This window comes from Notolepis coatsorum (assembly GCF_963971535.1).
Source record: "Notolepis coatsorum genome assembly, chromosome: 2".
Classification (NCBI taxonomy): domain Eukaryota; kingdom Metazoa; phylum Chordata; class Actinopteri; order Aulopiformes; family Paralepididae; genus Notolepis; species Notolepis coatsorum.
In genome coordinates, this window is record NC_140166.1 from 25,938,601 (window position 1) to 25,954,130 (window position 15,530).

The 15,530-nt window shown below is 49.0% G+C and overlaps 1 protein-coding gene across 1 annotated transcript in view; it reads left to right on the top strand.

Moving 5' to 3' along the window:
* Positions 1-480: 480 nt before the first annotated feature.
* The window catches only part of LOC311223298 (dematin-like), a 196,920-nt gene continuing 181,870 nt past the window's right edge, over positions 481-15,530 (top strand). Inside the window, exon 1 of the mRNA XM_084308090.1 lies at positions 481-617. The gene's annotated coding sequence lies outside the window, so the exon portion shown is untranslated. The remainder of the gene's footprint in view (positions 618-15,530) is intronic.

Sequence of the window (15,530 nt, forward strand, 5' to 3'; positions counted from 1 at the left end):
AGTAGTCTATACAGAGGTTCAGTAGTCTATACAGAGGTTCAGTAGTCTATACAGAGGTCCAGTAGTCTATACAGAGGTGCAGTAGTCTATACAGAGGTTCAGTAGTCTATACAGAGGTTCAGTAGTCTATACAGTGGTTCAGTAGTCTATACAGAGGTTCAGTAGTCTATACAGAGGTTCAGTAGTCTATACAGAGGTTCAGTAGTCTATACAGAGGTCCAGTAGTCTATACAGAGGTTCAGTAGTCTATACAGAGGTTCAGTAGTCTATACAGAGGTTCAGTAGTCTATACAGAGGTTCAGTAGTCTATACAGACGTTCAGTAGTCTATACAGAGGTCCAGTAGTCTATACAGAAGTCCAGTAGTCCATACAGATGAGAGAGAGAGAGAGAGAGAGAGAGAGAGAGAGAGAGAGAGAGAGAGAGAGAGAGAGAGAGACGGCAGGGACGCACGTTGCTGCTATCATGACACACAGATGCTGCGACCTGCCGCTGCACACACGCGTTCAACACACACTGGCCGCTGGTGGTGTGCGCTCTCATCCAGCACTGGCGAACTGGGACTAAATAATAGGACCGGGAAAGAAACTATTTAAAAAAAGAAAAATACAATTACGGGTAAGTGCCTTGTACATTACTATTATGTATTGGGTATTTATATGTATTCATGTACTGGACCAGGTTGTACAGTATCTGTATGTAGAGGCTTTTCTTTTTCTTGGTCGTGTGTGTTTTGCTGCGGCTCTCCGGTTCCAACTCCGGCCGAGAGGCAGGCTGTGTGGTCCCCGGGTCTGGGATCAGCTGTCCAACATCGGCTTGTCAACCTCTCACGAACCGCTGAAGACAAAGTACAAGATGCTGCGGAGCAAGGGACCGTCTTATCCATAATCATCCGTAGTCCTTTATTTATTTATTTATTTTGGACTAAACACGATTTAATAATAGGTTCACTTGGTCTTTACTATGACTAACGCACGAGCTCCTTAGAATAAAAAAAAAGTGCCGAAACGTTGCGTTATTTTAGCATTGGATAGAATGGATGGATAGAATGGATGGATGGATGGATTATGTGAGGTGATGGTTTTATATAACCCAGCGGCCATGCCAGCCAGAAGCTTCGACAGCCCGGCACCGCTGTCCTCAGCTGGGTCTCAGTTCTCGGTCCAATAGGTCTCACAGGCTTCATATAAACTGAAATTAATTCTCTCAGACTTGAACTGTGGTTCTTCGCAGGTTATGTCGTTGTAGGTTGGATGTGACAGCCTTGTCGTGCAAAAAGTTCAAAGTGTGTGTGTGTGCGTGCTTTTGTGTGTGTGTGTGTGTGTGTGTGTGTGTGTGAGTGTGTGTGTGCGTGTGTGCGTGCGTGTGTGTGTGTGTGTGTGTGTGTGTGTGTGTGTGTGTGTGTGTGTGTGTGTGTGTGTGTGTGTGTGTGTGTGTGTGTGTGTGTGTGAATGGAGCCAGTAGAAAGCATTAGGAAGCTTTTAAAGCTCGGGTTGTTTCTGGTTCACACATGATTGACCGCAGCCCTTTCATTCCCATTCATCCCGACAGTGACTGTGTTGCTTTGAGGTGAACTATATAGAGGCTGGTAGCTGCTGGTCGGATTTACAGTTTCTTCAGGTTGGTCATGATTTGTTACTTTTGTTTTCATAACTACTCTGATTCCTGTCAACTGGAGCTGCTTGTGGTTAAAGCACATCAATTGGACACATTACCTATGCACATCATCTCTACACCAATCAAATGGCTCTTTCAACTTGCTTTAATTAATGCAAAGGAGCTTCCCTCAGGTCCCAACACTGGTTCAGTCAGAGGTCCAGTAGTCTATAGAGGTTCAGTAGTCTATACAGAGGTTCAGTAGTCTATACACAGGTTCAGTAGTCTATACACAGGTCCAGTAGTCTATACAGAGGTTCAGTATAGTCTATACAGAGGTTCAGTAGTCTATACAGATGTCCAGTAGTCTATACAGTGGTTCAGTAGTCTATACAGAGGTTCAGTAGTCTATACAGAGGTTCAGTAGTCTATACAGAGGTTCAGTAGTCTATACAGAGGTCCAGTAGTCTATACAGAGGTGCAGTAGTCTATACAGAGGTTCAGTAGTCTATACAGAGGTTCAGTAGTCTATACAGTGGTTCAGTAGTCTATACAGAGGTTCAGTAGTCTATACAGAGGTTCAGTAGTCTATACAGAGGTTCAGTAGTCTATACAGAGGTCCAGTAGTCTATACAGAGGTTCAGTAGTCTATACAGAGGTTCAGTAGTCTATACAGAGGTTCAGTAGTCTATACAGAGGTTCAGTAGTCTATACAGACGTTCAGTAGTCTATACAGAGGTCCAGTAGTCTATACAGAAGTCCAGTAGTCCATACAGATGTTTAGTAGTCTATATGGAGGAGCAGAGAATCATGTCATTAGTCTGGATTACACATTATGATTATAAACCTGTAATCGGGGCGACAGTGGCTCAGGAGGTAGAGCAGTCATCTGGCAATCCGGAGGTTCCCGGTTCGATTCCCGCTCCTCCCGGGCAGCATGTCGATGTGTCCTTGAGCAAGACACTTAACCCCCTAATTGCTCCCGATGAGCAGGTTGGCACCTTGCATGGTTGCCTCCGCCGTCGGTGTGTGAATGTGTGAGTGAATGGGTAAAAATGTGAGGAACAAATTGTTGCGTGCGTGCCTGCGTGCTTGCGTGCGTGCGTGTACAACAGTATATGTGGCTGTGTATATTATACTATTATGTGTAGTTGTGTATATTATACTATACGTGTAGTTGTGTATCTTATACTATACGTGTAGTTGTGTATCTTATACAATGTGTAGTTGTGTATCTTGATTGTGTGGCTGTGTATGTATCTTATACTGTAGTGGCTTACATTTAGTGATGATGATGATGATGGTGTGTGTGTGTGTGTGTGTGTGTGTGTGTGTGTGTGTGTGTGTGTGTGTGTGTGTGTGTGTGTGTGCTCAAATAATGGATTCTCCATGCGTGTGGTGTGTGTGGCTGTGTATCTTCTATTAAATGTGTAGTTGTGTATCTTATACTCTTTGCTGAAATATATTGTGTGGTTGCTCTGCAGGGTAGTCTTGAGGTCAGAGAGACCGTTAAGTAACCAGAAGGTTACAGGTTCAATCCCTATTGTAACTGAGGGGTACAATTCCCTGACTGTATTACTAGATATGATACTTACTACCACTACCTTTGTACTTAATATTCGGCCACCCAGTAGTTCAAGTTCTTTAATAGTTGTCATACAGAAGTACAGAATACTTTCATACAAAATGCTTCTTACTGTTACGCTCCAGAGACTGTGCTAGACAAGATAGTATCAAATAACATAATAACATAATATAGCATGAATTTAGAAGAAGAAAATGAGGTCACAGTGTTCGGTATAGACATATGTACAATGTTCTGAGTTACCATATAATATACAATACACAATACTATGCAGTGTACTAATGTACAGTACTATCTAGTGCAAAGCAGAAATGGGATGAGGTACAATTTTAGGTACAATTTACAGTAAGGTGTACGAGTTGTAGTGCAATCCTTCATCCATAAATATAAAGTGTGGGGAGTGGGTGCTACAGTGTGTTTGTTTAAAGTGGGTGTGTGCTATAAGTGTGTGGAGTGGGTGCTACAGTGTGTTTGTTTAAAGTGAGTGTGTGCGTGTGGATGTGTGTGCTATGTGCGTTTGGTGGTTGTTGTTGTGTAGTGTTCATTCATTGTTCGTTTAGCAGCCTGATGGCCTGGGGATAGAAGCTTCTTCTGAGTCTTTCTGTGCTCGCCTTGAGACTCCTGTATCGCTTGCCTGACGGCAGCAGTTCAAAGAGGCAGTTGTTCGGGTGACTGGAGTCTTTAATGATTCTCTTAGCCTTGCCCTTGCAACGCTTGTAGTAAATGTTCTGGAGGGTGGGGAGCCCCCCTCCAATTGTGCGTTCGGCTGAACGTGTCACTCTTTGTAGTCTGCTTTGGTCTTGTGCAGTGCTATTCCCAAACCAGGAGGTGATGTTGCCGGTCAAGATGCTCTCTATTGTACATGAGTAGAAGTTCTTAAGGATCTTCTGGCTGACTTGGAACTTCCTTAGGCGCCTGAGGAAGTAGAGGCGTTGTCGTGCCTTCTTCACAACACTGTTAATGTGTGTGGTCCATGTCAAGTCCTCGGATATGTAGGCTCAGAGGTACTTAAAGCTGTTGACTCTCTCAACCGGTGCCCCGTCGATGCTGAGGGGGCTGTAGTCCTTGACCCCCGACCTCCTGAAGTCCACAATCATCTCCTTTGTTTTGCTGACGTTCAGGGAGAGGCTGTTTTCCTGGCACCATCCCGCCAGGACCTTGACCTCTTCCAGGTAGGCCCTCTCGTCGTTGGCAGAGATCAGGCCCACCACCACTGTGTCGTCAGCAAATTTGACGATTGTATTGCTACTCCGCTGAGCCACACAGTCGTGTGTGTACAGGGAGTAGAGGAGGGGACTCAGAACACAGCCCTGGGGGGCCCCTATGTTGAGGGTGATGGATGAGGAGGTGCAGTTGCCTGCTCTCACCACCTGGGGTCTGCCAGTCAGGAAGTCCAAGACCCACTGGCAGAGGTCATAGCCCAAGCCCAGGTCCCTGAGCTTGGCTATGAGTATGGAGGGGACTATGGTATTGAATGCCGAGCTGTAGTCGATGAATAGCATTCTCACATAGTTCCCCTGCCTCTTGTCCAGGTGTGATGCTGCTGTGTGCAGCACATGGGATATGGCGTCCTCCGTGGACCTGTTGGGGCGGTATGCAAATTGCAGGGGGTCCATGTTGATGGGGAGGGAGGAGCAGATGTAGCCCTTTACTAGCTTCTCGAAGCACTTCATGGCTATGGAGGTGAGAGCTACAGTACACGGCATAAATATATTATCATGAACACTCTCACGTAGATGAAACGGATCCAACACAAATGTACGAATTAGAAACAGGTCTTTATTTCTACACAGCGATGGTGTGTAGAGTAAGCACTTAATCACTTAATTACATTTATGAATTGAAATAGTATGCACTTTTATGGCAAGGAGTATTCGTCGGTATATCAATAGAGAATGTCCAATCTCTGAAGGCGCAGGTGGTAAATATACGACCTGGAATAGTTAAGGAATAACAGCAATGATACTTTAATGATTATACTAGATACACTAGAGGGGGTTAATCCGGTCGCTTGTAAGCCGACAGGAGTAGGAGGGGGGGGGGGTAGAATCCGGCTGCCTCGTCCGGCCAAGGGTATCCCAGGTGAACCCACTGTAGTGCCGTTCAATGCGCCGGCGATCCTTGGACCACAGATGAAAGCAGGTGGACTCTTTGTGGGCCGGCTCTCTCCGGTCCACGGGGGAGAGACGTGAAGCGACCTCGTCTTGCAGAGCGTCTCCTCACCTTGCGTCCTCTCCAGGGGGGGGGGTTCCAACACACGGCAGTGTCGGGGGTCTTTATCCATGGAATAATCAAAGTATCCAAAGCATAATCCGTGCCTGGGAAGGCGGGCTGTCGTCGGTAGAATAATCCGGTATACAGGTCCACTCGCTCGTCGGCTCTGGGGCTCCTCGGGTGCAGCTTCACATAGGGTCAACCACCTTGGGTAAGCAGCCAGTTCTCTGCCCGAAACGATGGGGTACTGATAGGCCTGCCACGATAACACATTTTGCTGGGCGATTAATTGCCCCCGAAAATATCGCGATAAGCGATATTATTGCGACCGGTTAGAGAATTTTTTTTTTTGGAGAAATTTATTTCCCAAAACTTTTATTTTGAAGCCCACCGCTCCGTCTTTTCCGGTGTTTTAGACTTTTATTTTGAAGCCCACCGACCGGACCGGAAGTATTGTTGCGATTATCAGGTACTTTGGGTACCAGAAAAGTCACGTGAAACACTGCAGACCACTGATTGGTCAGAATAGAGACGCGTCTCTAGGATTTCATAAGCATTATGTTTGCAGCAGGCACAAGTGCAATAAACAAAGGATACAGTCACTGTGTATTCTGCCTCATTTATTGATTAAACAAAACCGACATCAACACAATTTGCCACCGAGCGGAGAGTTTAGTCTCGCAAAAAGATCGCTGACTTGTTAAGGCTTGTTGTTAGGTTAGGTGCTAATGTTGTGCTAGCGTTTTAGCATGGCTATCGTACATAGCGTGATCAATATAACTCGCTATTGATTGTTTGTATGAGTAACGTTAATGCTAGTAGAATAGACACAACGTGAGGTAATCACCATCCATTTTAAACCGGTTATTACCTAATGCTAACGTTAGCAAATAGACGCGACTGGTAACGTTAACGCTTGTAGAATAGACACAATGAGAGGTAACGTTAGCGTTAGCAGAATAGACACAACGAGGGTCTCGTTAATGTTGTTATTGATTGATTGATTGAAAACTGTGTTTACTCTGTTTGTATGAGTAACGTTAATGCTAGTAGAATAGAAAGCCAGCGGCCCGCCTCCCAACACGGACAGTGACTGACAAGGGGCACTGGGTCCGCCTCATTAAAACAAACGCGCAAATAGCAATTAATCGCGCCCGTCAAAATCATTGCATTCATTTTAATTATCGCGGCAATTAATCGATTTATTGCTTATCGCGGCAGGCCTAGGTACTGACTACGGTAGTATTCTCACCGCACGAAGCACTATATATTAACAGACTATTATTAGCTTAATAGACTACGTCCAACTCGACGATATAGTGCCAAATATGACTATTCAAATATTAATATACACGATGTCTCAATACCGATGGTAGGCGAACTTGGCCTTACTCCCACACGTGGCGTCGCGGGGAGGCTTTACGTCTGTAACTCTATTGGAGGGTAAGAAACTGGACTGAAAAGAAAGTCCTACTTTAGTAGCGCAGTATATATACGCACTATGAACAAATAGTCCCATTAGTGGTGCGGTAGCCAGATTCCTACGCGGAACTAGGACTTGTTCGTACATGTGGAGCGGTACGTTTGAACTGGGTCTGAGGGGTATGGCAGCCTGGCACCAAGGTCTCGACCAATAGCAGAATGGAGACTATTATGGGATGTTCAGTAGGCTAGAATGGATATTCAATGCATATTGTACAAGGAATATACAAGGGATATCAGGGAGTATTAGAGAATATACAAATACAATTAAATATATATATATAAATAAATATATATATTCGGTTTAATCTGGCCCTTCACAACAGCCACCCCCTGAATAGGTCCCAGACCTAATCAGTTAAACAGAGACAGATTAATCGCGTTGTCTATTTACACATAAGGGTTTGCTGTAGGGGTCAGTCAACTTCACAAAGTCATAGGGTTGTAGGGTCATGGTCATCATCGATTGTGTCTGGGAGTCGAGGCAGTTCTATGAGCCTTGCCACGGGACGGGTGTAAGTGCGACCCTGGATGAGCACTTCAGCTGCTCGGACCTTGCCGTCGGCACCGGTGATCACTTTGCTTACGCGGCCGGCCGGCCACATAGCTCTGGGCAGTGATTGATCAATAATCATGACGACTGTTCCTTCTGTCAAATTGTCTCTCTCCTTTACCCACTTCTGGCGGGTCTGTAGAGACGGTAGGTAGTGCAGTAGGAAACTGTTCCAAAACTTGTCGGCTAATACTTGGCTGTACCTCCACATTCGTCGGCCGTTCATTTCTTCAGGCCGGTACATTGTCTGTGGTAATGCAGGATCTAGCCGCCCCATCAGGAGTGTGTTGGGGGTAACTGGGTCGATATCCGCCACATCACTGGAGACATATCCGAGGGGCTTCGAGTTAAGTACTCCCTCAATCTCCGTGAGGACTGTCATTAGGACTTCTTCCGCCACAGTCTGGGCCCCAAGTACTGCGTACAGGGCTGTCTTTATGGAGCGCACTTCTCGTTCCCAAGTGCCACCGAAGTGGGGTGCGTTTGGGGGGTTGAATTGGAAATCAACCTGTGCTGGAGCGAGGTGGGTCTTAAGTTCTGGGCCCATAGCTTGGAAGCTCTCTCTCAGCTCTCTTTCGCCGCCTTTGAAGTTTGTCCCATGATCGGACAATAGGGTAGACGGTCTTCCTTTCCGTGATGTGAATCTACGGAAGGCCATAAGGAATGAGTCTGTGCTCATGGTCGGGAGAAGCTCGATGTGTATCGCTCTGGTGGTCATGCATTTGAATACAATACCCCACCGCTTCTCGGTTCCTCTTCCTTTCTTTATGTGCAGCGGGCCAAAGCAGTCCATACCCGTTGAGTGGAATGGCTTGTCACCGATTCGGAGGCGACATGGAGGAAGGTCAGCCATCCTTGGTATGCTGGGCTGCGCGCGCCACTTGCGGCAGTCTAGACATGTTCGCTGGAAGCGTCGTACCGCCTCTCTTCCTTGTAGGATCCAGTAACGACGTCTGATTTCCGCGAAGACTCTTTCTGCTCCTGCGTGATGTACATCCTCATCGTATTTCTTTATGATCAGCTCTGTGACCTTGTGTCGGCTGTTCAATACGATCGGGTATTTAATGTCATCCGGTAGATTGGGGGCTCTGCGTAGGCGACCACCCACTCTGATGAGGGTGTGAGCGTCGCTCTCGGGGGCCAGGTGAATTAATCTGCTGTCGGATGGGACGGGCTTTCCTCCCTGTAGACAGGCCAATTCATCGGGGAACGAGTCTCTCTGGGCTCGCTGCAGTAGAAGCAATTCTGCTTCCTCGTAGTTAGCTGCTGACATATCAGCAGGGGACTTGCACTCCGGGTGGTACCGCAGGAATGTTCTTTGTTGTGCACTCTCTATGGACGTGCAATCGTCTATGTTAGGGTCGGTGGAGGCTACGGTGCTCAATCCACAGAACACAGACTTCTTAATTTCCACCTCCTCTGGACTTGCTTCCCTCGGGATAGGCATGGGCCACTGTCCTTCCGGGAGTCTTAGGAATGCGGGGCCGTCACTGTAGACATTGCGACGGGTGAGGTCATCCAGGGGCATCCCCCGGGTGATGACGTCAGCTGGGTTCTGTTTTGTATCAACGTAGCGCCACTCTGTTTCTCCGGTTAACTCTTCGGTTAAGTCTTGAATCTCGGTGACTCTGACTCCCACGAAGACTTTGTACTTGCATGAGTCCGATTTGATCCAGGCGAGTACCGTCGTGGAATCTGACCACAGGATTGTTCTAGACACCGGTATGGTGAGCTCACGTTGGATGAGCGTGGCTAGGTGCGCTCCGGCTAGGGCTGCGCAGAGCTCTAGACGTGGGATAGATTGTTGCTTGCGTGGGGCTATTCTCGAGCGGGCGAGGACAAATGCTGTGTAGATCTCTCCCCCCTGGTCTTGGGCCCGCAAGTAGGCTACTGATCCGTAGGCGACCTCTGAGGCGTCACTGAAGACGTGTAAGTCCATTTTACATGTCTCTGGCCTCACCGTGGGTGGGAAGTAGCTTCGGCGCATATTAACGCCTGGGAGTGAGTGGAGCTCCATCTCCCACTCTCTCCAGGTGGATGCAAGGTGTGCGGGAATGGGGTCGTCCCAGCCCTGGTCCTTGTCCCACAATGCTCGTACAATCATTTTTGCCCTGGTGGTGTACGGTAGAATACATCCTAGCGGGTCATATTGTCGGGCGAGTGTTGTGTACACACTCCGTCTGGTGGTCGGCGCTGCCGCCGGCCTTCCCTGCTCCGTAGTCAGGGGCTTGTGTCTGTAGTGAAGCGAATCTGTTTTGAATCGCCACACCAATCCCAGGGTCATCTCCTGGGCTTCTCCCGGGATTGTAGCCATCCAGGTCTCGCTGCTGGCTGCCTTGTCCTCGGAGGAGAGGCTGCGCAGTACTTGCGGATCGCTGCTGGCCCACTGCCTGAGATCAAAGCCGCCTTTGATCAATGAGGCGCGGAGTTTAATCAGGAGAGCCTCGGCTTCTTCCTGGGTTGAAAGGCTTTGTAGACAGTTGTCTACGTAGAAGCTGTTCTTTACGCTGTGTCGGACCTCTTCGTCCGCTGCTGGGTCCTCTGCTACATGTTTCTGTAGTGCAAATGTCGCACAGCAGGGGCTGCACGTCGTTCCGAAGGGGAGGACTTCCCATTGGTAGATGGCTGGGTGCTCATCTCCTGGCTTCTCTCTCCATAGGAACCGTAACAGGGGCTTGTCCGCCTCTACTAATCTCACCTGCAGGAACATTCCTTTAATGTCCCCGCTGATGGCCACCTTTTCCTGGCGGAAGCGGAGTAGAACGCCGAGTAGGGAGGGGCCGAGTGTGGGACCGGGCAGTAACTCTTTATTCAGATTTTGGGATCCGATCTGGTAGCTGCAGTTAAATACTATGCGGTCTTTACCGTTGTGATGGACCTTGTGGTGGGGCACGTACCACGATTCAGTGGTCTGGTCAGCCTCTTTAATGTCCATCTTTGTGACGTGTCCCGCTGTGATGAGCTTCTCAATCTCAGCGCGGTATACACTCTCTTGGGCGGGGTTCTTGGCTAAGCGCCGCTCCGTGTTCAGCAGGTACCGTTCTGTGGCGTCTGTCTTGGCGTGGAAAGTAGGCATTCCTTCTCGCCGCAGGAGTGGCGTGGCGTATCTCAACACGCCGTTGACCGGGACTCTCTTGGTCCCTGTCTCGAGGAGGTGAATGGCGTAAATGTCATCTTTAGAGCGAATGTCTTTCTTTCCGTTCTTAAAGGGCATTTGTTCCAAGGTCCATAGCCGCTCTACGTGTTGCAGGAGTGCGGTTTCTCCCTCTGTGACTCGGGAGTGGAGACATCTAGTGGCTGTACTTCGGTTGAGAGATTTGGCGAGCGGGCCTTGGAGAGTCCATCCCAAACGGGTCTCGACTGCTGCAGGGCAGCCTCGGGGTCCGGTATGAACCCGGTCTATCGGGACAATGAGGTCTGCATGGTCGGAGCCTATCAACAGGGTCGGCATAGCATTGTCTATGAGCGGGATCGGTAACTTGCGCAGATGTGCATATTTCTCCATCAGCTTGGCGACGGGGTATGTGTACCGCGACAGTCCTATTTCTTGGCTGGTGAAAGCGTCTGCAATCTGGTACCGTCGCTCAGGCTGGCCGCTTGCTGCGATAGAGAATGAGACATTCTCGCCCTTTATCGTCTTCAAATCTCGTCTTATTGTCCGAATTGTCATTTGGGTTTCGCTTCCCCGCAGCCCTAGCTGGGCCGCAGCGGAGGCGAGCAGCAGGGTCTTCTCTGACCCGTCATCGAGGACGGCGTAAGTGTCCAGGACTTTATTCTGGTAGCTTAGTGTCACACGCACTACTTTTAGGAGTACTCGGGCTCCACTGCTGCTGGCGGGATCGATGTACATGACGCTCGCTTTGCGGCTGGATGGTGCGGGTGAAGGGCGCCGTCTGTTACTGTCGTGAAGTATGTCCAGATGGGCTCCATCGCACTTGGTGCACCTTTTCTTTAAGCGGCATTCGGCTGCCATGTGTGAGCGCGCACAGCGAAAACAGCGCTTGTTGGACTTTATCCATTGACCTGCTTCCTCCGCGTTCAGCTTGGGGAAGGAGTCACATTGCGCTAGCCAGTGTTCTTTCTCACAGTAGGGGCACACTATCTTCCACTTCTCCGTTCTGGAGGGGGTACTGTGGCTCCTGCTGCTCGGTACTGACTCCGATTGGTGCATCACAGTCACCGATCTTCTTCCATCATTTAGTCGTCTGGTTCCTTCTCTGGAGCCAGGGGTGCTCCGTCCGAATGTATCTAGCCGTAGGCTGCTGACTTCTCTCGCCAGGAAGTCTGCTAGATCGAGGAGGTTCGGTTCGGGGCCATTCGGGTCTCTGTGGTCCCTCTGCCGCCTAAAGCGCTCCTGACGAGCGGGCGGCAGCTTCTCCAGAATCCTTTCCACATTTGAGTTGGCGTAAAGTTCATGCCTCCCCTTCTCTCTTTGCGCTCCCAACATCCCTACCAGGGACTGCACTCTGATGGACAGGTCGTCCAGTGCTCGATTGTCTATTGCTGGGGGTAAGCGGTCGATGTGTCGGATCTCCTGGATCACGTAATCCCATATGCGCCCATACCTCTGGTCCAATGCTACCAGCGCTGCTGTGTATGGGGTGGTGGAAGTCGCGTAGGCGAGCGCTATATTATGTGCGCGGGGTACCTTTAAGTGCTTCAGTAGGATGGCGTATTTGTGGCGTTCATCCAATACATCCACCAACATGGTCTCCAGACACATGCGGAGTTCTGTATACTGGGCCCGGTTCTCTTGGGTGAAGTCGGGTACCATAGGCGTGCCAATGTATGACGCTGACTGTGGATACATCGGCGAGCGTTGGGGGAGAGGCCTCCTAGGCGAGTCTCCTCCCGCTCCTTGGTATGGGCTGGTACCGGCAGTGTACCATGGCCCGCTTGTCCAGGTGCTGTTCCTCGGTGCGGGTCGTGCGTCGTGCTCACCCGTGTATAGAGTCGGGGGTCTGTAGCGCAGCTCCGCGGGAGTATAGCCTGGGCTGTACCGGACCTCCTGGTCCGGTAGAGTACTGTGCTGTCTTCGGGCGTGGTTCTCCTCCTCTTCCTCTTCGTCTTCAGTTAGGTCATCCAGTGCTTGTAGTCTCTGGTTTAGCCTCTCCACAGGATATGCTGCTCCTTCCCGGTTGCTAGGTCTCGCTTGGACCGGTGGGGGGAGGTGGTCTGTGGGGGGTATAGACCTCGTCTGTTGGTCAAGTTCAGGGTTGTTTACTCGGCTAGGGGATGCCGCCCTGGAGGTGTGTCTAGACGAGTTCCTGGAGCCTCTGGCGGAGGGAGAGGGTGTTGTCCGTCTGATCAGCTGTTCTATTAGTTGCGACTGCTGTCTGTCGCGCGCTGCGTCCCGTTGAGCACCGGCTCGTTCTCGGGCCACATTCTCTTCCATCTGAATGCGTCTTATTTCTAGACGTATCTGCTCGTGTTCGCTTCGCTGCTGGATCTGCAGTCGGTCGCGTTCAGCAGCGGCGTTCAGGCTGATGAGGAAGGCCTGCTGTAGGGTCCTCTCTGCCTCTGGAGAAGGCGGTTGTATAGGGGAGCCTTCCCTCTGGGTACTCCTTGCGGAGCCTTGGAGCTCTATCTCCACGGTGCTCTCCCCGTCTTCTTCCGTGCCGAGTTCTCTCTCTGTAGCGTTGTATTCCTCCCGGGACTCATCGGGGACTACTTCTTCAGTACTGGCGGGATGTGAAGTCATGTCTGGTTCCCACTGGTCCCCACCGTGAACTTGGTCAGTTACATTAGAGCCCGTAGGGGCCTCTATGGTCGGGGTAGTCTGGGCGTTGGGGTTAGACATACTTTTACTTTCTAGTTTTACCGCGTTTACTGTTAGTAGAAGACTAGGTTGTTGACTGACAGCGTAAGCCTCTAAGTACTGAGGGAGCCGTCGTTCGCGCTGCGGGCGTTGGTTAGGAGGATCGTTTCGTGGAGTGTTCATCATAGGCCATTTCAATATTAATAACACTATATTAATATTACACTAATTACCATCCGGCTCGAAGGACCAATTGTAACTGAGGGGTACAATTCCCTGACTGTATTACTAGATATGATACTTACTACCACTACCTTTGTACTTAATATTCGGCCACCCAGTACACGGCATAAATATATTATCATGAACACTCTCACGTAGATGAAACGGATCCAACACAAATGTACGAATTAGAAACAGGTCTTTATTTCTACACAGCGATGGTGTGTAGAGTAAGCACTTAATCACTTAATTACATTTATGAATTGAAATAGTATGCACTTTTATGGCAAGGAGTATTCGTCGGTATATCAACAGAGAATGTCCAATCTCTGAAGGCGCAGGTGGTAAATATACGACCTGGAATAGTTAAGGAATAACAGCAATGATACTTTAATGATTATACTAGATACACTAGAGGGGGTTAATCCGGTCGCTTGTAAGCCGACAGGAGTAGGAGGGGGGGGGGGGTAGAATCCGGCTGCCTCGTCCGGCCAAGGGTATCCCAGGTGAACCCACTGTAGTGCCGTTCAATGCGCCGGCGATCCTTGGACCACAGATGAAAGCAGGTGGACTCTTTGTGGGCCGGCTCTCTCCGGTCCACGGGGGAGAGACGTGAAGCGACCTCGTCTTGCAGAGCGTCTCCTCACCTTGCGTCCTCTCCAGGGGGGGGGGTTCCAACACACGGCAGTGTCGGGGGTCTTTATCCATGGAATAATCAAAGTATCCAAAGCATAATCCGTGCCTGGGAAGGCGGGCTGTCGTCGGTAGAATAATCCGGTATACAGGTCCACTCGCTCGTCGGCTCTGGGGCTCCTCGGGTGCAGCTTCACATAGGGTCAACCACCTTGGGTAAGCAGCCAGTTCTCTGCCCGAAACGATGGGGTACTGACTACGGTAGTATTCTCACCGCACGAAGCACTATATATTAACAGACTATTATTAGCTTAATAGACTACGTCCAACTCGACGATATAGTGCCAAATATGACTATTCAAATATTAATATACACGATGTCTCAATACCGATGGTAGGCGAACTTGGCCTTACTCCCACACGTGGCGTCGCGGGGAGGCTTTACGTCTGTGACTCTATTGGAGGGTAAGAAACTGGACTGAAAAGAAAGTCCTACTTTAGTAGCGCAGTATATATACGCACTATGAACAAATAGTCCCATTAGTGGTGCGGTAGCCAGATTCCTACGCGGAACTAGGACTTGTTCGTACATGTGGAGCGGTACGTTTGAACTGGGTCTGAGGGGTATGGCAGCCTGGCACCAAGGTCTCGACCAATAGCAGAATGGAGACTATTATGGGATGTTCAGTAGGCTAGAATGGATATTCAATGCATATTGTACAAGGAATATACAAGGGATATCAGGGAGTATTAGAGAATATACAAATACAATTAAATATATATATATAAATAAATATATATATTCGGTTTAATCTGGCCCTTCACAACACCTATAGTACCTACAGGAGACATGTGTCCATCCCTACAGGAGACATGTGTCCATCCCTACAGGAGACATGTGTCCATCCATCCCTGTCACTTTGTCCTTGACCAAGTTCCTGTAGTTCTGTTCTGAATATTTAACTATAAACTTGACCAAACTACTTCACCAAATCACACCTGTCCTTCATCCTCCTGAGTAACCTAAGACTTTAGCAGAAATGTTTCAGAATACACAAATACTAATATAAGACCTAACATTTTACCTTAAAGGGACTTTAGTCAAACTTGTCAAATGTCAGCAGTCTTACGTAAAGTAATCTACAAGTTACAGTAACTAGTAGAGACCACACCTGTCCCTGTCGTCTGCTGTCAACACCACCATTCCTCCCAGGTGTCAGGCTCCTCATTTATTTCCATTCATATTTAAGCATTACATCACGCGACAGAGTGTGTTATAGAAATTAGATCACGCCTATGGGTGGTTGTTAGGGTCGTTAGACCCCCATAGGCGTGATCTAATTTCTATAACACACTCTGTCGCGTGATGTAATGCTTTTATACAATGGCCGAATTCATCCAACCTTATTGCTATACAATAAACACACAGTAATTGAAGCATAATGGAGATTTATTCACAAAACCACCAGCAGCTGGGAAGCAGCTGGG